This window comes from Balaenoptera borealis, assembly GCF_965194805.1.
Source record: "Balaenoptera borealis genome assembly, chromosome: 11".
In the NCBI taxonomy this organism is placed as follows: domain Eukaryota; kingdom Metazoa; phylum Chordata; class Mammalia; order Artiodactyla; family Balaenopteridae; genus Balaenoptera; species Balaenoptera borealis.
In genome coordinates, this window is record NC_138868.1 from 20,061,577 (window position 1) to 20,087,582 (window position 26,006).

Genomic DNA, 26,006 nt, shown 5'->3' on the forward strand with positions numbered 1-26,006 from the left:
TAATACTTACCCTACAGGTTGTTCTGAAGATGAAATGAGAGAATGTATACAAAGTGATTAACATCGTCCCTGGCATTCATAGATGATCAATAATTTTAGATGAAAATATAATAAACTTTGGTTAACTAATCCAAGTTAGTATTTTCTTTTGAGACCCTCAAAGACTGCTGTTGAGCAGGTGTTAGAAAGAACTGCCTCCAGATCAGACAGCTTTGTTTTAAGTCTTATTGTCTACCTATTAACTGTGTGACCTTGAACAAATGCCTTAGAACTCTCTGTGTCTCAGTTCCTGCATCTATCAGATGAGGGTGTAAGGAATGTGTATCTTCTAGAGTTTCTATGAGGTTTAAATGAGAGTATAAATATAAAGTACTTAGAACAGTGTCTATCACTTAGAAGCAGACAGTTGTTAGCTCTTATTATTCATTTACTTAACATTGTTAGATAAGGCACAACATGTATATTAATTTTGAACCTTACCTTTTGAAATGCCAGCCCATTGTTTTTTTTTTTAACAATTAGAGTAATGAAAATTGCTCTAAAATTATATTTTTAAATCCCTTGCTTTTTTTAAGAAATGAGTACTAAATACTCTTTAACATTTCATTGTTCAGTCAGGAGCTTTGTCATCGTACTATTGTTTCTTGTACTGGATTATGATACATGAAGCTTTTAAAACTATTGCTGTATGAGGATTTTTCTTACTGTAGGCTGCTAGACTGTTTCATTCTTTTCTCGGCTCTTTAAAAAATATTGTTTTTGCTTCCTTCTTATCAAAATATCAGCTGTCTGACTCCTGTAGTCTCTACCTTTTCTTGACTTTTCTAAGTATCTGCATTTGATTAGTTGCTCAATATTAATTGAACACACTGTGTGCTATGCTCTCTAAGATATATTAGTGGCCCAAACTAAACAATCTTTTCTTGGAGTTTACGATTTAGCAGAGGAAAACATTGAAGAGATAATACCAGTTAAATAATTATTTAGTTCAAATATGATCCATGCCAAGACTGAGGGGTATCAGTTGCTATAGTTAAGGGCAAACCCTTTTAGCATGGGATATGAGACAGGCCTTCATGGGGAATTGATCATCAAGTGGCAATCTGGAAAGTGAGTGGGCATTAGCAAGGCAAAGAGAACAAGCATTACAAGCAGATGCAACAGCATGTGTAAAGGTCCTGGTTTTGGAAAGGGCATAGCACTAAATGAAGGCATTTTTTTAAAGCCCAGTATGGCTAGAGACTGGAAAAAACATCCCAGTTTGTAGTAGTATTGATTAGGCTAGAAAGATAGCCAAGGGCTCAGTCATACGTGGTCTTCTAAAGCATGTAAAAGATTGACTTTATTTAATAGACAATGATGAGCCACTAGAAAGCTTAAGCTTGTTGGTATGATAAATTTTCATCTGAAGAATGGCTAAAAAGTAGGAAAGAATGGAGGCAGAGACACCAGTTAAAATGCTACTGCAGTGGTTTGGTCAAGATGTGATGAAAGTCATTCAAATTATGTCTCTAATATAAATAAACGGTCTCTGAGAAATAAGACCTAGAAATTCTCTGTGAGAGGAAGGTGGCTATTTAGTTTTGGGACTTGGAAAGATTTATTTTGGCTGTTTTGGCTTGTTTACCTTCCACCTTGTTCTTGGCTACATTCCAGAGGATTACAATTGATGAATAGTCTATTTCCAAATGAACAAAAATACAAATGTACAGCAATAATAAAAATGAAATTGTATTTGTATAATGCTTAAAAACTATCTGTTATTACATTTAATCAGCAAATTTTCATAACAAGTGATTTTTACCCCTCCCACCCCTATCCCCCCGCTGCCACTGTCTCTACAGGACTTTGGTCTAAGTTGATGTACCTTAATTTATTGGCAGTACAAAATTTCTACCTCGATAAACCATCATGCATAATAGAAAATCTTATTTGTTTTATCTTACAGAGAAAGTTAAAATTTAGTAGAAGTGGTCTTCCATTTTGCTCTTTGCATTATTGGGGATATATAAAAATGTTGACTTACCAGTTCTTGTTTTTAACTACTGATAAAAAATACAAAACTTTTAAAAAATAAGATATTTACCTACATCTATGCATGCAAAATATATGCCATGTGAATTGTGTAAATATTAAATATGTATACACACAACCCAGTTGTGTAGAGGCTTGAATGACATATTTAGAAAATTGGACATTCTATCTTGAACATCTAATCTATAAAATCTAGTCAATGGTCTATATATGTATATTTCTAAAATATGTGTCTCAAATAGGTATAATGCTTGCTTTCTCATGGGCTGATTGGGAGAATTAAATGAGTTCATTTAGACAAAGTGCTTGATTTAGCACCTAACATGTAATATTTAATATATTTAAAATATGCATATATATAACCAGATATAATTTTATCACACATTGACTATATGGTTTATTATAAATTTATATATGTTGATAATTTGATATAAGATTATATACACAGATACAAATGTACACATATGCACATACATACACTATATTAGCTATTGATTATTATGACAAAAATGTTTGCACAGTGATATTCAAAAGTTAAATATGTTAGCCCTGAAGATATGACTTTCACATGAGTCGAGATTCTGGCACAGTTTCTATATCCTGATTTCTCTCATTTACTCACTTATTTCTTTATTCATTATTTAAACAAATATTTACTGGGTCTCTACTTTGTGCCAACAACTATAACCTGTCCTTAAGAATCTTACAGTCTGGTAGGAGAACAAACAAGAAAGCAAGTAACTGCAATAAAAATGATGTGAACGATGTGCAGTACAGCCTTTTAAAGTAAGAACACATCCATTCTCCTAGATAACATCTGGTTAATTATTATGTACATATTTGTGTATCATTAAACTAGAGAAGGATAGAAATTAAATAGAGGAAACTTAAAGGAGCATTTCTTTCTAAGTATCTATTTTTTATTCACCCTCTTGTCTTCACCTACCACCTACATGCTAAAGACAACCAAATGATTATCAGTAATTGCTATCACTTTCACTTATCCCAGAATCCTATTTTCATCTGACTTTTGCAATCTGTAGGTAGAGTTTCCATAGACTTCTCAAATTCATTCTGCCTAAAATAAATTCATTATGTTCCTTCCTCTAACAAAAATTATTTCTCCTCCTATATGTCTAATCCTTGTTAAGTGTATGATCACCCACAAAACCACCCCAACTGAAGTCTCAAAGTCTCAGTCAACGTTCAGTGCCTGCCCACAGCCCACAGCCTGTAGGTCATCAAATCCTCCTTATCCCCTGCCAATTTTTTTTCTTTCCCTTTTAGGTAAACACATACACACAGAACCCTAATGCCGAAAATTAGTAGGATAAGAAAACAATTTCAAGTTGCTAGGCAGCAGTGCTTAAAGAGAAAGCTCAGAAAATTAAGTCAGTGACTTGGTTATTAAGTGTTGTCAGTATGTTGTCCCTTTTTCTGTGAGTGGAGAATGTTTCTCTTTAACATGGAATACTCATTTTAAATTCTATTGATCTATGAACTTCAAAACATCCTCATACACATTTCCACATTGATATACTTGAATTTCTCTTTCCCTCCCATCACTGATATTTTATGCTTCTAAAGGTAGTTCCAGCTATGAATCCCAGAGTCCTTTTCAAATGTCCAAATGCTTAGGATACGGATGGGAGATTCATACTGCAGTTCATATTTATGAAGAAGTATGTTTTTCGTTGTTATTAGTCATTGAAAAGAGATAATTGACATCACAATAATGAAAGATATCACGAGCTGGCCCTGATCATATCCTGAGTGTTCCTGAAATTTCTTTCTGGTCCATGCTCTTTAAAGAGTCATTTATTAATTCATAAGCATAAGTGCAAAACTATCTGGAACATAGTAGGTCCACAGTAAGTGGTGAATCCTATTCTCCCTTGTAGGGTGTATTTTTTAAAAAATCTGTGAGCATATAGAATCCTAAACCTCCCTGAACCTGGGGAAATGTTTCTAAGTTCCTAAGAAAAATCACTGGAAGAAGAACTATAACAGTTTTCTTTTTTCCTTCTTTCATTTTTTAAATGTATTTTAAAATAGTTTTATATCCTGGCAAATATGTGCAGTGGAGTTAATAATATAAACTATAGGTTAAAATGAAAAGTTTAACTATGTCTTTAAAATGTGGGGTTTTTAATGGAATAGTGCAATAGATACAGAGGAAAAGGCTGCTTGGAGGGGAAGAAATAGATAAAGAAGACAGTTATTCCTCGAAGGGGTAGAAAAACAGAAGATTAAATTTGCTTTGAATATTTCTTAAGTAAATGGATTATTATTTCCTTAGCTCCCAAGTGACTACATTTTCCTTCTCTTTTGAAAGAATTGAAACTTTGGTGTGCCTTAATATTTCACATCTTTTTTTCACCTGTGTGTCCTGAGCTGGCATGACGGCCCAGCGTCGTTAGCAAACAGTCATGTCATTGCTAAATGCATATTTATTGGTCTGTGCAGCCACCCTAAACCAGATCACTTCCCAGAATGCCAAGGGGAGCATGACAATGGTACTTACTTCATCCTTTATCAGTATGTTATCAGATTTATAATATGGGAGAATGAAAACCTGGATCAAAGGAAGAGCTTGTGATTCACAAATACAAACCTCTCAAGTGTAGACAAGAGTCATACATTTGAAAGGATGATTTGTGAGCGTCATCACACAAGTAAAGGATCATTGTTAGCCGTTGACTATAATTCATGAAGAAGCTCTTTAGGAAAATATTACTGCTAGTCACTGTGTTGCATGTATTCTGCTTTCTATAAACCAGATGAATGTAGGCTTCTTTGTATACCATCGCTTTCAGCATGGAAGTAAAGGAAAAGTTTATTACCCGTTTTTTCCCCTCCCCTGAGAGAGATTTGTTTCACTTTGAAGTAAGACTCATAAAAAGGCTGCAAGTCACAATGCATGTTGTAGTTTCCTTGGAAAGAAGTCCTAACTCTAGTCTATTCTGCTTTGCCAATTTGTCTGGAAGCCACACAAACATGGGCAAATATGGGGATCAAATTTCAATTAGATTTGCCCCAATGGAAGAATGAAATGTTTCACGCTTGGAGGTTGCCCGGGAAATATCATAGCCTTTCCGGTATTGCTTAGTTGAGATGGTTTAATGGGACTTTATTTAGAAGAGATGATTGAAGGAGAGGAGAGAAGGATGATCTGTGAGATATGAGTTACTAGAAAAAGAAAGAGCTTCTGGTGGCAGCATGGGGATGCTGGAGTCCAAAAGACTTGACTTCGAATCCTTCTTCCTCTTCTTTTACCTACTGCTACTCTCTGCCTCAGTTTTCTCTTTTGCAAAACAGCACTCATAAACCTATCACGCAGGTTGCTATCCGGATTATGTGGGGTTCCATATGACTCATCACGCTCTTTACCTTGCAGGTGGCAGGTCTACCCTGAGTGGTAGTTCTTTTTCCCTATTGTAGCATATCTTTAAATTTTCTCTGAAATGAAAAATTCATGTTCTATTTCAGAACATGAATAAAGAATAAGAAAAAAATTTCTTATTTTTCAAATAACCGTGCTTAGAAATCTATGATATTTTTTAAATGAATAATTTCCTTTATTCAGAACAATACACAGTTGAAAATCAGTGATTTTTAGGTAAAATTTCTTCCACAGCTGCATTTTGAAAACATACTTAGCAGGTTATTTACTTATTGATATTTTCTTTAATGTTATGTTAAAAATATGATACTAACACTCGTACATATACACAAAGCCCAGCTTATTTTCTTCTTAAGAGAGAAAAGGGAGCCAATATGAGGATGCATATGTTTTTAAAGCCAACTCAGTCCTGGCCAGACATACACTTGGCTTTCTGTGTCAGGGCACTTTGATTTTTGGATCTCATTTTTCTCAGTGGGTGACAGTGGGGTGGCTCCTGGTGGGTGACAGTGGGGTGGCTCCTGGTGTCACTGCTTCCAGTTATAGTTGACGTGGGTGGGACCTTCAAGTTCAATTACTACCTTTTACAGATGAACAAACTGACCTAAAAAATGTTATCAGCTCCCCGGCCTCCTGCCTCTGCCCCTTTCGAGGTGGATAACTCTGAACAAAATAAGCATCTGCTGAAGTCTCTGAGAAATCTGTGACATTTTGTGGTACTTTTTTCTCTTGGTATTCTTATACTCTTTCCTTCTCTTTTTGGCACCCTTTGTTTCTACAGTTTATGTAACCCTCTGCTCTCAACAAGGAATAATTGACTCGAGAATGCAGGGAAATGATCCTGCATTCAAATGAGAAGTTGCAAAGCCTCTATCAACCTAAGACTTTATACCTTTCTCCTCCTTCCTCTCCTTCCAGGAAACAAACAAATGCATGCTTCAGCTCTATGACTTTTTGAACCAGATATGTGCATAAATATTTTGAGGGGAGTAGTGTCCGGGATAAATTCATTGACCTAATTCTAACTTTGTGGAGAAGCTGTATTTTGGAAAAGAGAGAATAGAGATGTAGGCAGGCTGAAAACTGTCATCATCATAATCATCATCTTCAAAGAGCATCACCTGCTTAGGTAGTTTAAAAGATAAATATAAGGTGAGTTTTACAGGGTCTGATAATCCATTGGGAGGAGGGAGAAGAGGAGAGATCATTGATTTACCATATATTTAAATTATCCTCAATTTTAAAACCAACTTCATCTGCCAGAGATCCCCACCACAAAAATTACATAGCTCTTGCTCCCAGCTTCCCCATTCGGTTCATTTGTATTGTGTGTCCTCTGTCTAGCCTTTTTTTCAGAGAGGACACTCTTCATTTGAGTTGCTTCTTAGTGCACTGTGTTCCAGTGTTAATTTCAAGTCACGGCACCATATGGGCGATGGTAGAGTAACAGCCTTTGAGGTCTCACTTTTCAGGAATGGAGGATGTGAGACTCAGTTAATAAATGATATAAGATCCTCCAGAACCCTGAGATAAAAGACTGTAAAATCAGAGAACTGCTGTAAAAGACTGTAAAAACAGAGAACTGCTATTTCCCTAGTTCTAAATAAATGCCTGCTGAGCTAATAGGCATTTAAATAACTATTCAAATGCAACAAGGGCAGCGTGTGTTGTGTGTGTGTGTGTGTGTGTGTGTGTGTGTGTGTGTGTGTGTATGCACACATATGTGAAAGAAACCACATTCCAGGAGGAAGGGAATTACATCTTTAAAGACTGAGGCTCAGAGATGAATTTTCCCAAAATCATAGAGCTTATTAGGACCAGATACCAAACTAGAACCCGGATTTCTTAGACCCATTGCCCTGTGCAACATAACACTACAAGACTGACTCACTATAAATGTTCTATGTCGACTCTGTGGAATCTGACCAAGAACTAAGGAGAAATGGTTTGTGACTGGCCGTAAGCTAGTTTCAAGCATAAACAGGATTCTTACTGTTACAGGAAAGTTCGTAAATGACTTTCCATCCCATTGGGCATAGGGGGGATATAAGCTTGGAGCGGACTCTGCACTAGCGAAATATTACTGGCAACAACCCTTGCCGTTGGTCAGGGCAGCAACCATCGTCCACAGTTGAGTGGAGTTTAACACCTATTGTGGTAGATTTGAGGCATTGCTGAAAATTGCTCACAGGAAATACATAGAGTTCTGTTTTGTTGTGTATATCAGAACAAAAGAAGGAGTTAATTTATTGGCCTAATACTGATCTAGCCTAACTTTGTTTGCTGATAGCATAGGCTGGTAGTCTGAGTCATGATGGAATGAGCGCTGGACTTTGAGTCAGGTGATTTGAACTTAAATACCGAACATTTCCCTTAATAACGATATGATTTCTGGCAAATCACTGAATTTCTCTGAGCCTCAAGGCATTCTTTTTAAAAGCTGAATGACTAACTTCTAGATCATGTCGTTGGGGAGAAATTATGTAATTCTGGTACAATTGAATTGCATAGTACTTAAAACATTTCTGTGGTAAACAATGTCATAGGTATAGTATTTTGAATCTAAATCAGTAAGAATTACAGAGCATGTCTAGGGTTTGTTATGGAGAAGGCAGGTCTCCAGAAACTAGAGATGGAGGAGGGGTTCCTACACCTAATTAGAATATATGTATCCTCTGCTAATTGTGTAGCTTCACTCAGATATCACACTTCTGGATGTTACCATCCATTACCTCACATATGGGTGGCTAGAAGCTCTTGAGAAAGGTGGGACAAAGAACAATAGAACCTACTGTGTTGGAATCTTCATTTTTATAGGAAAATTCCACCTTCCTTGTAGATTTTATATATATATATTATATATATATATTCTTTTTCAGATTCTTTTCCCTTATAGGTTATTACAAAATATTGAGTGTAGTTCCCTGTGCTATACAGTAGGTCCTTGTTGGTTATCTATGTTATATATAGTAGCATGTATATGTTAATCCCTAACTCCTAATTTATCCCTGCCTCCCCTTTCCCCTCTGGTAACCATAAGTTTGTTTTCTCTGTCTGTGGGTTTATTTCTGTTTTGTATATAAGTTCACTTGTATCATTTTTTATTTTTAGATTCCACATATAAGTGATATCATATGATAGTGGTCTTTGTCTGGTTTGCTTCACTTAGTATGATAATCTCTAGGTCCATCCATGTTGCTGCAAAAAGCATTATTTCATTCTTTTTTATGGCTGAGTGATATTCCATTATATATATATATATATATATATATATATATATATATATATATATATATATATATATATACACACACACACACACATATATGTGTGTGTATATATATATATATGTATGCTATATCTTCATCCACTCATCTGTCAATGGACATTTCTTTTTGTTTTTAATTTTATATTGGCAACAGAGTAAGCTTAATCACTTAATCCTAAAGTCTTCAGGAAACTATATTCATCTCTGTCTTCCTCTCCCCCTTCCCAATGGAGTTTAGGCTAGTTCGTGACAAAAGTTTTGGATATTCAAATAGGTCATGTCTATTTTCATAAGAATAATAGATATAGGTCATTATTTCAGCTTCAACTGTATAATTCATGTTTTTTTACATGGGCAGCTTATAGGGATTCATTTTCACAACAGCTTTTATTGGTCTCTTTATACTTTACAAGTGCTTTACATCCTTGCCAAAAATTATGGTCTATACAACAGATTCTTATAGGTTACTGTGGTAACTCAATTTTATTTTTAGAGGATAGGATCAGCCTCCATCTGTCTGACATTGTCTGGGTGGATTTCTGCCTGACAGCAGAGGATGGGAGATAAACAAAATAACCTCTGGAGGATATTTCAATTTTCCAAAACTATGGAGGTAAAATCAGTAAAAGTAAATGAATGGATATCATGAGTCTTATTGTGATATTGATGACTCCCATTCAGAATAACTTATTAATTCAGTGCCTATTTTGTGTCACATTGTTTCTAATTGATGGAGCGACAAAATGGGTTAAAACATGTTCTCTATATGAAGTAGCTCCAAGTCTTTTAGGGCACAGGACCTAGAGAGATAACTGTATTTTAGTGTGGTGGACACAAAGCAGATATCATGACAGAACTAACTGTTCTATTAAATTCTCCTAACTGCATTTGGGGTGGAATTGTTTGTGGAAATAGTTCCCCAAAATATAATGCTTGAGCTAAGACATAAGGAAGTAGAGATTAACTAGGAGAGGAAGATTGAAGGAAGAGTATGAGATCTTTGCTTTTGTCTCATGCCATTTTTGTCTGTCACTCCAGTACTGGTGGACCTAATCTCCAAAATATACAAGCAGCTCATGCAGCTCATTTTCAAAAAAACAAACAACCCAATCCAAAAATGGGCAGAAGACCCAAATAGACATTTCTCCAAAGAAGACATACAGATGGCCAACAGACACATGAAAGGATGCGCAACATCACTAATCATTAGAGAAATGCAAATCAAAACCACAATAAGGTATCACCTCACACCAGTCAGAATGGCCATCATCAAAAAATCTACAAATAATAAATGCTAGAGAGAGTGTGCAGAAAAGGGAACCCTCTTGCACTGTTGGTGGGAATGCAAATTGATACAGCCACTATGGAGAACAGTATGGAGGTGCCTTAAAAAACTAAAAATAAAACTACCATATGACCCAGCAATCCCACTACTGGGCATATGCCCTGAGAAAACCATAATTCAAAAAGAGTCATGTACCAAAGTGTTCATTGCAGCTCTGTTTACAATAGCCAGGACATGGAAGCAACCTAAGTGTCCATCGACAGATGAATGGATAAAGAAGATGTGGCACCTATATACAATGGAATATTACTCAGCCATAAAAAGAAACGAAATTGAGTTATTTGTAGTGAGGTGGATGGACCTAGAATCTGTCATACAGATTGAAGTAAGTCAGAAAGAGAAAAACAAATACCGTATGCTAACACATATATATGGACTCTAAAAAAAAATAAAAATGGTTCTGATGAACCTAGGGGCAGGACAAGAATCAAGACGCAGACATAGAGAATGGACTTCAGGACACGTGGAGGGGGAAGGGTAAGCTGGGACGAAGTGAGAGAGTAGCAATGACATATATACACTACCAGTGTAAAATAGATAGCTAGTGGGAAACAACTGCATAGCACAGGGAGATCAGCTCAGTGCTTTGTGACCACCTAGAGTGGTGGGATAGGGAGGGTGGGAGAGAGGTGCAAGAGGAAAGGGATATGGGGATATATGTATACATATAGCTGATTCACTTTGTTACACAGCAGAAACTAACACAACATTATAAAGCAATTATACTCCGATAAAGATGTAAAAAAAATAAATTATGCCTTTAGATGGCCCTTTAAATAACAACTGAGAGAGCATAACAAAGAACAAAGCAGACTATACCATTAGTTAAAAGACATGTTAGCAAATGAAGGACTACGTGTCAATAGGAAGGTGTCTTGGGATCAAAATGGTAGTAATTTATTGAATGCTAACTCCATGCAGGCTAAGCATTTCCCATATGCTACCCTGTTTAATCCCAACAAAAAACCTATAGGTAAAAATTATGTTCTTTAAATTTTAGAGATGAATTAATAAATACAGGCTTATAGGGAACAGTAGGTTATTTTCTCATCCACATCTAGAAAATGAATAGAAGTATTGTACTAAGAATCAGGTTTATCTGAGTCAAAGGTCATGATCTTTGGGCTATGTTGCCTTGTCTTTATAAATTGTAGTTGTCACATTGCATTTATCATGGGCACTATAAGTCTTAAAAAGTGTAAGTTGCAGAAAGCTGAAAAAAAAAAAAAAAAAACCAGGCAAATAATGAAAGAATTGGATTTGGGGGACCAAGACATTAATAGATGAAATGTTATTAAATAAACCCAAGTTATAGGGAGGGTATTTATACACACATCTTGAAAGATATAGATGCTAAGTGGAACTGGAATTATATATAACCCAGATCAGCATTGAATAATAAGGATTTTAATAAATGCAGAGGCTATTGAGTATTTGGCAACCGGTATAGAATAAAAAGCTATTGGATTTTGAAAGTCATCTCATGGGAAATATTGGAAGCTGAACCACTTGAGGGATGTAAAGCTAAATTGGATGAAACATATTTCTGATCTCCAAAATGATCTTTCTGTGTAAAATGCATGCACAAACACACACATTCAAAACTACTTTTAATTTTTATAAACTGCTTGTCTCAGTGTATTGAAATAATGGATTTAATCTAAGTAAGTAAAAAACTTAGAAGAAAAAACCTTTCTAAGAATTAATTTACAGGTAGAAGCTAAAACATTGTAGGATAAGTTATAGAAACTGAAGATGCCTACAGTTGGATGGAAAACACACAGTCATTTAAAAATAATTAGTTTTGCAGAGGGATACATGAGTGGAAGCTCTTGGAAAGGAGGCAAAGAATTAATTTCCCAAAAGGCACTGCAGATAAAATTGTGGTTGGCACATTTCATTCTGTAGATACCCCTCTTATTGGTATCTTGTCTGTTCTCTTGGGTGACATTTTGGAATACTGTGTGCTCTCATGATTGTCTAATAATGCAAATGAGAAAGGCACCTTTCAGACATGTCACTTTGGACAGACACTCTGAGCCCAGACTTGGTTAGTCTCTTCTTAAGGAGGTCTAAAAAGAAATGGCAGAAGTAGTTATCCAGACCTCTCTTAAGTGGGAGTTTGGGGCTCTTCATCTTGCCTAATTCTCCTGGATTCTCCTTATTCAACAATGGAAGAGATGATCATGAGATTAAAAGGAGCCATTCAACTGGCTTGATATTTTGTGTTTGTTAGCTCTGAATCCCTGGGTCATACTGGCACTCATGTTCTCCTGCCCTATGCCTACTTAAGTGCCCGTGTTCTTTCTCATACTTTTTTTTTTTTTTTAAAGATTTCTCTATGTATTTCATCTCTTGCATCCCAGCCAGTTCAGGCCTCAGTTGCTTCTCTAATGACATGCCGTTATGTGATGCTGTTTTTGCCATTTTAAGTGGTACCCACTGAACTCAATGAAATCTATCATGATTTCCCCATTGCAAACATAATAAAGAATGGACTCGTTATCCTGCCACTCAAAGTCTTTTTTAATATGGAAGCAGTCTATATTTCTAACCTTTTAAAATAATTTCTAGTATTTCTTGTGTTTTCTTTTTAAAATGTTCTAACCTTTTTCTCCATAGCCTTTCCTCCAATCAGGCTGGTGACTACTCACTATCCCTGAACCTGGGCTCATGCTTGGCCACTTTCTAGCTTTTGCTCAAAGTGTTCCCTCTGCCTTTACCCACCATCTCCCATACTCCTTGTGCTCTTTCTGCTCTATTTTTATTTTCTACCTATTGGAACTCTGTTATCACCTCCTAAAAACAGGTCTTGATCTTCCCTGGTAAGCGAGGTCCCTCCCACCTTTGAGCCTGAATAGCACAGCCTGGCATCTTCCCTGTGAACTCATTTTTTTTTTTTTTTAACATCTTTATTGGAGTATAATTGCTTTACAATGGTGTGTTAGTTTCTGCTTTATAACAAAGTGAATCAGTTATACATATACCTATGTTCCCATATCTCTTCCCTCGTGCATCTCCCTACCTCCCACCCTCCCTATCCCACCCCTCTAGGTGGTCACAAAGCACAGAGCTGATCTCCCTGTGCTATCGGTTGCTTCCCACTGACTATCTGTTTTACGTTTGGTAGTGTATATATGTCCATGCCACTCTCTCACTTTGTCACATCTTACCCTTCCCCCTCCCCATATCCTCAAGTCCATTCTCTAGTAGGTCTGTGTCTTTATTCCCGTCTTGCCACTAGGTTCTTCATGACTTTTTTTTTTTTTTTTTAAGATTCCATATATATGTGTTAGCATACGGTATTTGTTTTTCTCTTTCTGACTTACTTCAATCTGTATGACAGATTCTAGGTCCATCCACCTCACTACAAATAACTCAATGTTGTTTCTTTTTGTGGCTGAGTAATATTCCATTGTATATATGTGCCACATCTTCTTTATCCATTCATCTGTTGATGGACGCTTAGGTTGCTTCCATGTCCTGGCTATTGTAAACAGAGCTGCAATGAACACTTTGGTACATGACTCTTTTTGAATTATGGTTTTCTGAGGGTATATGCCTAGTAGTGGGATTGCTGGGTCATATGGTAGGTTCTATTTTTAGTTTTTTAAGGCACCTCCATACTGTTCTCCATAGTGGCTGTATCAATTTACATTCCCACCAACAGTGCAAGACGGTCCCCTTTTCTCCACACAAAAAAATCTAGAAACAATAAATGCTGGACTCATCTTAATTCACTATGAGCACTCATTGTGGTTCCTGATGTTTCTGTCACAGGGATTTTAACATGGGAGGTGATGGATAAATATTTATTGAACGTACAGGGATTATGTCTTTGAAATCCTTTGCTTTATTCATTGCTTAAGTGAAAACTGAATCCAGAAGCAATCTAAATGCCTAGAGGTAAAGGAAATGCATAAATGTGTTGTAACACATCCATATGTGGACTATGCTGCAGTCATTAAAAGAAGGTCTACAAGGAAATTGTAATACTGTGGGAAAATGATGATTATATACGGTAAATTCTTGACATCCGCAAGGAATTCTTCCTGTTCCCTTCAAAGGTGTCTATGTTTTTATTAATAGTATAATAATAGTAGCTAACACTTACTAGTTATTTACAATGTGCCAGGGTATCTTGAGTTGCCCTGAATCTTATTTAATACAGAAAAATACACTGAGGCGCAAAGCAGTTAAATACGTTTCCCAAGACCGAGCACCTCCAATGAAGCAATGGTGGTTAAGAGGAGGGAGACAAGTCAGAATGCCTGAGTTCGAGTGTTGCTCCATCACGTGTAAACTACTTGCTCTCACTGTGTATCTGTTTTATTAACAACATAACAGAGATAATGACAGTTTGAGGATCAAATGAGATACACAGGTACAGTAGTTAGCACAGCACCAGGAACACAGAAAGCTCTAACCAAAATTAGCTACATGTATATCCAGAGGCTAGTATCATGCCTAGCTAAATGAATATCCGCAGACTGAATGGAGGGATGGAAGCTGTATCTGAACCCAAGCATGACTGGCGCTCTTCACTGTATTCTACCTCCCAATGAGAGCGTCACCATGAATGCGAGTCATTACGTATACAACAATGAGGACAGAGCAAAAGAGCCACATTGAGGTTCAAATTATAGGCTATCTAATAGACTCATTCATCAGCTTAAGTTATTCACATTCCCTGCATGATTCAAATTTGTATCTTGGAAAATACAGATCATTACAGGTCAGGGCAATTCAAAACAAAGTAACAACAGTTGAACACATGAATGCCAAGGACTATTGTAGTTTTAAGAGAGGAAAGCTGAAAGTCAATTAGAGATACATAGAATTGTGTATTTAAAAAATAAGGATGGAAAGAGACTGCAAAGAACTAAGAAATATGCCAAAATGTTAACAGGGATTGCATTTGGATTATAAGATTATGTGTGATTTCTCTTTTAAGTATTTTTATTTAAATATTTTGTGTGCTTTTTAATATACCGTTAAGTTCCATTTTGTTTAGAGTAAGGAAGATATGATAAAAACAAACTCAGTTCTTCAAAATTTAAAAAAAATGAATTCAGTAGCTACAGATCTAGAGTTTTTTTTTTGTTTCGATCTGACTTGACAGCTGTTGCATTGCCTAGTAATACGGATTTTTAATACATATCAAATAATCCTGTACAGTATTGACAATAATGAATTAGAGTTTCAGGAGTACTTTTTGTTCTTTGCAAGGTCACCCAAGGAAGAGTGTGATCACTCAAACTTAGGCCTTCATTCTGATGAGTATAATTAGGAATAAAAATGAATTTTACAGGGAAAATGCATATCTAAACTATAAAATGAAGTAGATTGACTGATGGCCTCCATCTACCAGTAATCTATATGTATGTTCCATGGCATGGTATGGATATGAGAAGCCTATTCAAATGAAACGCTCAACTTCTAAAATTTTTATGATGGTTAACAATTTTTGGCAGGCTTAGGAGTTGACAGACTTTTCTGCCATAAATCTTAACACATTTCAGTGATTTTTACTCTAGCACAAAAGACAAGTGATTACAGGAAACCATAGTCTTAAAAGATTTAACGTTCAGTGGTGTTTGGGCAATTATAAGCAATATATAAAGTGGCCCTGCTGAAATGCAGCTGAGGGTAATCTGACATTCTGAAATTTCCTCTAAGGAGGAGTGATGCAACTGTTCTGACTTTTTAAGGGGAATAATGAATGGTTATGTTTTAATCCATTTATTCACTCAACAGATATTTATTGAATGTCTGCTCTGGACCAAGTACTATTCTAGGTACTGGGAATAGAGCAGTGAACAAAACAGACAATAGTACTGACTTTTTTGGAGCTTACAATTTAGGATATATATAGATGGATTGGCAGAGGGGAGTATGAAAGTAAACTATATAAAGTGTACCCGTGTAGAGCAACACTGTCCCATAGAAATGTCAAATTCATTGACAAATATGTTCTATAGCTGTGCTGTCCAGTATAGTAGCCACTGACTACATGTGGCTATTAAACCTCTGAAGTAAGCCTAGTTTGACTGAAGGACTAAATTTTAAATCTTATTTAATTTAACTCATTTAAATATAAACTTAAACACATGGGGCTGTAGCTACCATATTGGAGAGCAAAGGTCTAGATAGTTATAAGTGTTCAGAGCCTATACCAAGAGGTGGGCAGAGTGTAGAGGAGTGACAGCAGTTATAAATAGAGTGGTCAGAAAAGACATCTTGAGGAGGCATTTAGTGGAAAATAAGAGGTGAAAGAACAAGCCACGAAGATATTTAGAGGGAAATTTTCCCGGGCACAGGAACTGGGAAGTGCAGAGACCTTAAGGTGGTTGACATGTGGCTTGGAAGAGGAATGGCATGGAGACCAACGTGGATGCAAGAGAATGAGCGTGTGGACAGAAAGTAGGAGATGAGACTCAAAGGGCCATGGGGCTATGGTGTGGAATCAGGAACTCTACCCTAGGTTTCATTATGTGTGTGTGTGTGTGTGTATTATATATCTGTGTGTGTGTGTGTGTGTGTGTGTATTATATATCTCTCTGTGTGTGTGTGTGTGTGTGTATAAATTCTTAGTCCCAAGGTTTAAAGATTCAAAACCCACAAGAGCCTCTTAGTCATTCTAAAGTCCTTTGTTGACTTGTAGGTCAGCTAGAATATTTTATCAGGCCACATTTTTATTTCATAATTGAATCTAGAATTTTAAATGTTCAGTGATTCTCTAAGTAGCTCTTGGACATGCATTTCCCCACCATGCTGAGTAATACTGATGGCCACAGTTCTCTCTAGGCCTCTCCTTACTCCAGCAAATTTGTTGCTTTCTTTTCTTGGGATTGATTGAGTGTATCGTTAAAATTCAAATCTAAGGGAAACATGTTGTTGAAGCAAACATGCCAGACAATTATAGGCAGACAGTTCTGTAAAATTAATGAGAATTATAGGTCGTGGCTCAAAGGAGATCTGAATGTAAAATATTTTAGAATTTAGAGCTTTTATCACATAAAACTAAACAGGATGGTAAGGAAATTGTAGGTATTTATATTTGTCTTGAATTTCATCTCACTGAAGTATCCGTCACATTTTAAACCTTGACACATATTGACACTTAGGTCCCATATAATAGACTTATGTCTTAGATTTTGGCTTTACCTATGACTTCATTTTTTTTTTTTAATTTTTTTTTTAAATGATATTCTTGTCTGCTTACATTCTTTTTATTTATGTATGTATGTATGTATGTATGTATGGCTGTGTTGGGTCTTCGTTTCTGTGCGAGGGCTTTCTCTAGTTGAGGCAAGCGGGGGCCACTCTTCATCGCGGTGTGCGGGCCTCTCACTATCGCGGCTTCTCGTTGCCGCGCACAGGCTCCAGACGCGCAGGCTCAGTAATTGTGGCTCACGGGCCGAGTTGCTCCGCGGCATGTGGGATCTTCCCAGACCAGGGCTCGAACCCGCGTTCTCTGCATTGGCAGGCAGATTCTCAACCACTGCGCCACCAGGGAAGCCCTATGACTTCATTTTTAAAAGGAACCTAATTGCTTTGTAAGGGTAGTTATAATTCTCTCTTTCCAAAGTTTATCTTTAATAAGAAAATGTGTATGCAGGGCCATATTTTTATTCAATTAAACTTCAATATTTCCGAATTGCTGCTTTTTAAATTCATTTTCTTATTTTATGTATTTAGCTCACTAGTTACGTCATGAATGAGTAGTCCTTGTATAAAGAGAGATGAGAAAGGATGAGAAAAGGCATTAATATCATTTGAGTGCCCACCATGTGCCAGAGTCTGTAAAAATAGTAATGCTGTCTGTCATTTTTGAGTGACACTCAATAAATTTATTATATTGACAAAATAATGAAGAAAGTCTGTTATCATTATTTCCTTATACATATATACTATGCAGTATCCATGCGTTATCTCATTTCATTTGTATACCAGAATTGCAAAGTAGCTAGAATTGCTTTTATTTTAAAAATGAGGAAATTAAGGAGCTATAAAATATGCCTAAACACACACATTCCTGGTACATAATAAAACTGGGACTCAATCCAGACCCTTTTTAACTGTAAAATCTATGTTCCTTCCATCATATTCTCTCTCTCCAATTATAATTTGTTAATATCTGAAAAATATATAAAATAATATTTTTACATCCTGGTTTTGCTACTTACTATCTGTATTCACTGTTTCTTACAAGAGTTATTCTTGCTAGCCCTTAATTTCCTTGTCTATAAAATGGAAATTTTGTTTTTGGTATTCACTTAAGATTGATTTAAGAAATTGATTTAGACACTTAGTATAACACACTGATTATTTTATTTATCATTTTAAAATATTTCTTCTTTTAAAAATGAAATACTTTAAAAATTAATTAAAATGGGGATATGTATTAACGTATATTAAATATGCTACACTGTTACTGTATTATATGAGGTGATCCATGTAAACACAAAACAAAGTGCTTAGAACAATCATTCATCAAAAATGCTAGCTATCATTAATCATTTTATCAAAGTTTCTGCATATGTAAGTAGGAAATGGAAGAAATTATTTGGCATAATAATTCCATGTGGTATAATAAAATAGATTTTCTAAACCTTATGCTCCTTCAGTCTTTCCAACCACACCACTCCTAAATTTTGATCTTCCATAATTTACAGATAATGTGCAACCAGATACCGTTATTAATGAGCTAACAAGAAAATTGATTAACCTCCTAATGACTTCCTTCCCCAGAACTGAAAATGATCCTGGATTTCCTCAGATGCTCTGTGATGACTGCTGTCTGCCTGTAATCAGTGGTTTTAAAAAGATTGACTTTGGCATCTTGTTGTCCATCCCGATACTCCTCACCCCTCTAAAGAACTTGAGGTCTTCCCATTACTTGGACGACTTGTTACCAACTCTGTTCCTTTGTGCAGAAGAACATTGACGGGCATGTTGATGATGCAGTTTGTTTTCACTTTCACTTTTTGTTTCATAACTTGGGATATTCACAGAAAGATTTTATCCTTGGTCTTCTAGTTTCTGGGAATCCCCTGGCTCTTTCTCTCGAAATTTCGTGTTCTTTCTGGGTTGTCCTTTCTCTCTTCTCTCCCATCGTCCACTTATAAGTCTCATTTTAGAAGAGAGCTAGCCTGTTCTAATCCAATCCAATCTAATCCAGATATCTATCTGATATCACAAAAGCCTTGTCTTCCTCCTGGAAAATAAAAATGTCCAGTGGGACAAAAAGTAAAGCCCTGGAAGGTGCCACCTTGCACCTCTGAGGCCAATGCCTGATCCACAAAAAATAGAGAAAATCAGGGAGAGGATAAGGGAAATCAGTGTTCTGTTGGTGTCTTGGTATTTTTGGTTGCCTAACTTTGGAAAATAATGTGGGCATTTTAGCCCTGAGAATATGGGGGCTTGTGATGGCTACCAGAATAACCCACCCATCTTCCACCGCAAATAAAAAGGCCAGATTCGTCTTCAGTATGTAAGTTTTAGCAGCAAATACGAAAGTCGTAGTAGAGCTGGGGTTCTAGTCATAGTAGAAATCTGTAGCTTTAGCAATTACACAGTTCAGTAGAAAATAAAAGAAATGCAAGGGGAAAGGGAAGGAGATAAGGACTCTATTTTCACACTTAAGTAAAAACTTTACTGCAAACAGTGGATAATGAGAATGGCACCCCAACATAATATATTAAAGGGATCAGTGAATGAATAGTAACTTTTTTAAAAATTAAAGTATAAGTGATTTACAACACAGTGTCAGTTTCAGGTCTACAGCAAAGTGATTCAGTTTTTTTTGTTTTTTTTTCAGATTATATTCCATTATAGGTTATTCCAAGATGTTGAATATAATTCCCTATGCTATATAGTAAATCCTTGTTGCTTATCTATTTTATATATAGCAGTTTGTATCTGTTAATCCTCTACTCCTAATCTGTTCCTTCCTTCTTCTCCCCTTTGGTGACCTTGTTTGTTTTCTATGTCTGTAAGTCTGTTTCTGTTTTATATAAAGATTCAGCTGTATTATTTTTAGATCCCATATATAAGTGATACCATTAGTAGTTGTCTTTCTCTGTCTGACTTCAATAAGTATAATATTCTCTAGGTCAATCTATGTGGCTGCAAATGACAATATTTCATTCTTTTTTACAGCTGTGTAGTATTCCATTGTGTATATATAGCACATCTTTTTAAGCCAACTGTCTGTTGATGTCCACCTGTGTTGTTTCCATGTTTTGGCTGTTGTAAGTAGCACTGCTACAAATATTGGAGTGCATGTATCTTTTTGAATTAGAGTTTTCATTTTTTCCAGATATATACCCAAGTGGGATTGCTGGATCATATGGTAGCTCTATGGTTAATTTTTTAAGGATTCCCCCATACTGTTTTCCATAGGGGCTGCACCAATTTACATTTCCACCAACAGTGTGTGAGGGTTCCTTTTTTTCCAGCATTTATCATTTGTAGACATTTGTTGATAGCCATTCTGACCAGTGTGAGGTAATACCTCATTGTAGTTTTGATTTGCATTTCTCCAATAATTAGTGATGTTAAGCATATTTTCATAGGCCGGTTGGCCATCTGTATGTCTTCTTTGGAGAAATGTCTGTTTAGGTCTTCTGCCCATTTTTTGACTGGGTTGTGTTTTTTTGATATTGAGTTGTATGAGCTGTTTGTGTGTTTTGGAAATTAACCCCTTGTCATTTGCATTGTTTGCATATATTTTCTCTCAGTCCATAGATTCTTTCATTTTGTTTATGGTTTCTTTTGCTGTACAAAATCTTTTAAGCTTAATTAGGTCCCATTTGTTTATTTTTGCTTTTTCTGTTTTGCCTTGAGAGACTGATCTAAGAAAACATTTCTATGTTTTATGACAGAGAATGTTTTGCCTATATTCTCTTCTAGCAGTTTTGGGGTGTCATGTCTTATATTTAGGTCTTTAAACTATTTTGCATTTATTTTTGTATATGGTGTGAGGGAGTTTTCTAATTTCATTGACTTACACATAGCTGTCCAGCTTTCCCAACATCACTTGTTGAAGAAACAGTCTTTTCTCCATTGTATATTCTTGCCTCCTTTGTTGTAGATTAATTGACTGTAGGTGTGTGGGTTTATTTCTGGGCTCTCTATTCTGTTCCATTGATCTATATGTCTTTTTTGTGCCGATACCACACTCTTTTGATTACTGTAGCTTTGTAGTATAGCCTGAAGTCTGGGAGGGTTATACCTCCAGGTTTGTTCTTTTTCCTCAGGATTGCTTTGAAAATTCTGGGCCTTTTATGGTTCCATATAAATTTTAGGATTATTTGTTCCAGTTCTATGAAAAATGTCATGGGCATTTTGATAGAAATTGCATTAAATCTGTAAATTGCTTTGGGTAGTATGGCCATTTTAATAACATTAATTCTTCCAATCCAAGAGCATGAGATGTCTTTCCATTTCTTTGAATCATCTTAAGTTTCCTTTATCAATGTTTCATAGCTTTCAGCTTGTGCATCTTTCACCTCCTTGGTTAAGTTTGTTCCTATGTTTTTTTGGACACGATTTTAAATGGAATTTTTTTTTTTTTTTTTTTTTTTACTTTCTCTTTCAGATATTTCATTATTAGTGTAAAGAAATGCGACATATTTCTGTATATTGATGTTGTATCCTGCTACCTTGCTGAATTCATTTATTAGTTCTAATAAGAATAGTAACTTTTAACAAAGGGCATTTCCCTTCTTATTTTTCTTATTTGGTCCATTTGTTCACAAAAACAGATTAATTCCATTACCAGCTTTGAACAAAGAAAACCATGCTTCTCAACTCACAGACCTTTTCCCTCTCAGTTTTCCTGAGTGCTCTGCAAATTTCGTAGTTTTTTGGCCTTTGGGCTTGGCAAAGAGTGCCTGTCCTTTGAGCTCTCTCCTTAGGCTTTTTGCCTTCCTAGCAGTTCTTAATTCTTTTGTTTTATTTATTTAATTTTTCTTGAGCCAGTCCTGAGCTTGGTCTCTTTCCAGATTTAGTGTTTTCACTACATGGGGAAATGTCCATGGACCCCAAGGGTGTGTCTATTATTTAGTTCTTGGACCCAGCAGCGGTTTCCTGCCTGTTTTTGTATGTTGGTTTCTGAGTTAATTGGACTAATCAATGTAATGAATTTTCCTGAAGCTGTTCAACAACGGTTGTAGCTCCAAGAGCTATCTGGACAGCGGTTGATGCAGCTAATCTGTGGCACCCCCAAGGGCTGAATTTAGTTTGGCTGGGTATGTATTTTGTTTCTTGTTTTTGGTGAGGTATGTTTTGAGAGTCCACTGCATGGACTGGAAATAATTCCTGCCATCCTGAAATGTATTAGGCTTCTGGGAAATATATTTAAAACATGATAAAATAGTGGATGTGAAAGTGCTTAGTAAGAAAGTTGGTTTTACGGGCAAGTTTAGAGGTTATAGTTTGGGAAACACTGAATAGGGACCTGACTTTGTGCTTTGACTTTGCCACTGATCACTAACTCTTGGCAGCTCTCTCAACTCCACCTTTCCCATCTGTAAAGTGGAGATAATACTCATATCATGGGGATAATGTGAAGAGTATTAGTTGGAGATGGATTGTTATAGCATTTTTAAAAATTGTACTCAACATGGAGACACTGGTAGTGGGCATAGAATAGAAACAATAGAAGAACAAATATAAATAGCATGAATTATAGTAGTCCTGGAGGGTGACCGTTCAAGCATTTGGCACCCAGTGGCATGTTTACTTTATTAGTTAATGTTAATTATGCAGATAGTAACAAGGGCCATGGGGTAAAGCCATGCAGGTTGTGCCAGCACAACTCCAGGAAGCACCAATAACAACATCTAATATAAAATGTGAGCTCACCAACTCCTCAAATATTCCTCCACTTATTTTTCAGGCATTTTTGAGCACACTGACTATGCATGGCTTAATAAAAACAGCAAGGAAAACTTTTGGTGTATATTATTCTTCTTGGGCTGCCCTAGCAAAATACCATGGACCTAGTGGCTTAAACAACAGAAATTTATTTTCTGACAGTTGTGGAGGATGGAAGTTTGAAATCAGGGTACCAGCATGTTGGATTTTGGTGGGCACTCCCTTCCTGGCTTGCAGATGGCCATCTTCTTGCATGTGTCCTCACCCTAGAGGGAGAGAGTGTGTATGTCTGTTCTTATAAGGGCACTGTTCCTATAGGATCAGGGCCCCACCTTTATGACCTCATTTAACCTTAATTACTTCCATAAAGGCCCTATATTCAAATACAGTCATATTGGGAGTTAGGGCTTCAACATATCAATTTTTTTGTGGGAGTGGACACAATTCAGTCCACAACATGGTGTTAGGTCTGAGTTTTAATACCCTTTATTCCAACTAGTGAGCTGTGGGCTTAAATTTCTCTTTTTACCATTTTCTAGCAGTTTGAGCCTGAACAAGTACTTAAAATTTTCTCTGAGCTCCTTTTTTTTTTGAGATTATATTATCTACCACATGGGTTGTAATAAAGATTACTGAGTATGTAAAACATAGTGCAGAAAACTTGGCACATATTAGATTCTTTTTTTTTTTTTCATATTAGATTCTTAATCAACGCAGCAATTGGTAGAAAAGAAAGAAATTCATTCTTAATTTATTTAATGCTTCAACCTCACTCCGTCACATGGGATGCAATCTGCCTTTGCTCACAGCTTTCTGAGTGGGGCCATTATATATCAAAACATCATGATTTAATGAGGGGAAGCAGATCTTGGGGATCAAGGTGTCCCAGCTAATGCCGTTTTGATTTGCCTACCAGCAAAGGGAGGTAATCATAGTTTGAGGGAATCTACTTAATGTCATTCAGCTATTAAATAACAGAGCCAAGATTCCTGGCATCTTGACTCCAGTCCGGTGTTCTTTCTATTATATCAGTTCTTCCAACATTTTGTCCATAGATAATGCTCACATAACGTATCCACATGGGTATAGGCGATGCCCAGTTTCATCACATTAACCAAAATACCACTCCTTTTGTTCTTACTCAGAGAAGAACATCAAAATGCAAGTGAGTGAGAAAAACAATGACCAAGCACAACCTTGAATATCGTCTGTAAGAATGAAGACATTATTTCCAAGCTTTGCTACTCTGACACATATCATAACAAATTACTTGAGACACTCCTCAAAATATGAGTCCACTGCTATTTTGAGAAATGGGTTGAGGATGGTTGGTCTAAGTTGAGTTTAGCTTTTAAGTGTTGTGGGACATTCAGCTTTTATTAAGAGAGCAGGGCAGGAAAACACTTCGAGGTGTTGCTGGCATCATGGTTCCAAGATGTGTGGCCTAAACCTCTAAATTTAAATCTCAGTCTCTATGGCGTGGGCCTAGTTTCCTTTAGTTGGCGGTATTTCCAGCTCAGCCACATCACTAGAATTTCTCAGTGATTGCTCCCCAAGTTGTGGTTTCTTTACAGTCATCTTACAGTGGTAATATAGCACAATGGCTAAGCACACAGAATCTGGGGCTTCCTTGCTTGGATCCCAATCCTGGTTCCATTGTTTACTAGATGTGGGACCTTGAGTAAGTTATGTAACATCTCCGCACCTCCATTTCCTCATCAGAAAAACCAGGATAATGATGGTACCTACCTCATAAGGCTGCTGTGATGTTTATTCATCATTTATCATTTGTAAAGGGCTTACATGTAATTTACATTTAACACAATAAAGAGCTTAATAGAATGCCATACATAGTGGCTATTGTTAGAAGTATTGGCTATTATTATTACCTTTTCACTAGGAGATAATCCCCAATCTAACCCTTTGTACATAGTGGAATAGATATAACAAATCATTTGTAATTCCCAAATATTTAGCTTCCTAGTAGCTTCAGAAATTTTTTTAATGCTCTTACAGTTCTTTTATTTTCCTTGTGTTTATCTTGCTTAGGCCCTGTAAAAATTGTGTGTTTTTACAAACTACAAGAAGTTTCCAATCTGAGCATGTAATTACGCTGAGTGCTTTGCTCTTAAATCCACAATAACAAGCATTCAGTTTGTTTTTCAGAGCTACTGTGCTTAATTAATATTTATGCAGGACTTAGTGAAGTCATGAAAATTGACAGATGTCCTTACCTAAACAGGTGGTGAATATATCAACAATTGCAGTAAGAACGATGATGCCACAACAGTACTTCTTTAGTCACTCAGACTCACTACTGAGTCTGGTAAGCATGTTTTCCACATTTACTGCCCAATCTGGTAAGTGCACTATCAGGCCAATAAACATGACTTTAAGGATATTTTAAGATATTCACATGAAATATGAACTTTACCTCATGCATATTACGGAAAACTAAAAACTACAGTGGCATCAGCAGATAAAGGTTATTCTGTTTCCTGGAAAAGTCTGAAAATAGTGCAAAGTTGGTGTGAGGGCTATACAAAATCTTAAAGGATTCAGGCTTCTTCTCTGTCTCTGATCCAACATTCTAGCACAAATCTTTCAGCCCAAGGTCAAAACATGGTCCTCAGTGGTTGCTAAAGCTCCAGCCATTATGTTCACATTCCAGGAAGCAGAAAGGAAAAATGGAGAAAGAACATTATGAGGTCATTTCTAATCTGAATTTACTCCTTTAAAGCATAATTCTTGGAATTCCTATAGGACACTTTGGTGTATATCTCATTTAGTCAGCACTTATATGATTAAGTTATATGATTAACTATACCTAGATAGAGAAGATTCTGGGAAGTGCAGTCTTGTATTTGGAGCTCAGTGTAGGCCCCAAACTAAAACTAAGATTTTAAGGAAGAAAAGGAAAATGGCCTTTGGGTGGGCAGCTAGCACATTTAAAATTTACCCTTTATTTTGTCTCTTGGTAGTTTGTTGATTTTCCTTAGTACCTAATTGTTTTAAATATATTTACTTCCTATGAAGCATTTTTCATATCCTCTAAAGTCTCTTTATAATTA

The 26,006-nt window shown here is 36.2% G+C and overlaps 1 protein-coding gene across 19 annotated transcripts in view; it reads left to right on the forward strand.

Moving 5' to 3' along the window:
- Positions 1-26,006, forward strand: part of LRRC4C (leucine rich repeat containing 4C) — a 1,238,963-nt gene that overhangs the window by 1,127,221 nt on the left and 85,736 nt on the right. The window contains exon 1 of one of the 19 annotated variants that reach the window (XM_082343755.1): positions 23,636-25,261. The exons of the other annotated variants lie outside the window; for them this stretch is intronic. The gene's annotated coding sequence lies outside the window, so the exon portion shown is untranslated. Of the gene's footprint in view, positions 1-23,635; positions 25,262-26,006 lie in introns of those variants that run through there. 19 annotated transcript variants of the gene reach the window in all.